Genomic DNA, 357 nt, shown 5'->3' with positions numbered 1-357 from the left:
ACTCAGGGAACCATGGTTACATAAGTAACCCGAGACGTTCTTTTTAGCAACATCATATGAGCCCTTTAAGGGTGATTGATGCTACAGCAGTTTTAGAAGCGGTTCAATTAGACAGTATTCACACACACACACGATCAAACATCCACTGAATTCCGTGGTAATAAAAAAATAAAAAATTTAAATAAAATGCATGTATTTTCATTTAATATGCATGCTTTTTAGAGAAAACCATGCAGGATTTAAAAAAAAAGTTACAAGAAATGTCCAGTTAATATGCATGCATTTTCTAGAGAAAATAATTCCGAAAAAGGTGATGTAATGACTTGTATCATTTATTTATTCATTATTAATTTGTAA

The sequence above is a fragment of the Sinocyclocheilus grahami genome, unplaced genomic scaffold (assembly GCF_001515645.1).
Source record: "Sinocyclocheilus grahami isolate Dianchi unplaced genomic scaffold, SAMN03320097.WGS_v1.1 scaffold11652.1, whole genome shotgun sequence".
Taxonomy (NCBI): Eukaryota; Metazoa; Chordata; class Actinopteri; order Cypriniformes; family Cyprinidae; genus Sinocyclocheilus; species Sinocyclocheilus grahami.
The sequence above is the reverse complement of the archived record's forward strand: the minus strand, read 5'-3'. Positions refer to the sequence as shown.